Source organism: Cibotium barometz, chromosome 32 (assembly GCF_041138505.1).
Source record: "Cibotium barometz isolate CiBa-2024 chromosome 32, ASM4113850v1, whole genome shotgun sequence".
NCBI lineage: Eukaryota > Viridiplantae > Streptophyta > Polypodiopsida > Cyatheales > Cibotiaceae > Cibotium > Cibotium barometz.
The window spans coordinates 28,513,870-28,514,503 of NC_141077.1; positions in this window are offsets into that span (position 1 = coordinate 28,513,870).

Sequence of the window (634 nt, forward strand, 5' to 3'; positions counted from 1 at the left end):
GCATTTTTTGTGCATGTTGATGGGTATTCTAGATGCTTTGTGATAAAGTATATATCAATGCTATATGATGATGAATAATCTTGATGGCATATAGGAACATTGCAAGTTCTCATCTGGTCTTGATGGTGATCGTGTCTGACCTTGGCCTCTCATCAATGAGTATGGCCTATGTTGAATTGTGTGCTCTTTCCACAGTTGATCTCACCACTGGACTTGATTGCTTGGATGAACTCTCTCTCTAGAAGTCTTCCTTGCAGTCTAACTTGGTCTTTACTAGTCACAAATCCCTATGTCCTCCTTTTATGAGTGGGATAACTAATCATCAAGTTGAGGACGTGAGCTTTTGGCTAGGGTTCTCCCCTACTTCGGCATGATGTGAAAAAGTGATACAGTAAACAATGATCCTCGTATTCAATGGCTTCAAGAATATCCCTCTTTTCAGTAGACCTATTATGTTGGGCATTTGAATGAGCATTTTTTCAAACACTACCTATTGCATTTTATGAGTCCTCTAGGCTTTGATGCCCCTCTTGTGAACATGGCAAGTCTTTGAACATTTAAAAGAACTGTTATCCACTAGAATGTGGGATGTCCTATCAAAAATGTGTCTTGGGGATGTTGTTAGGTTGTCCTC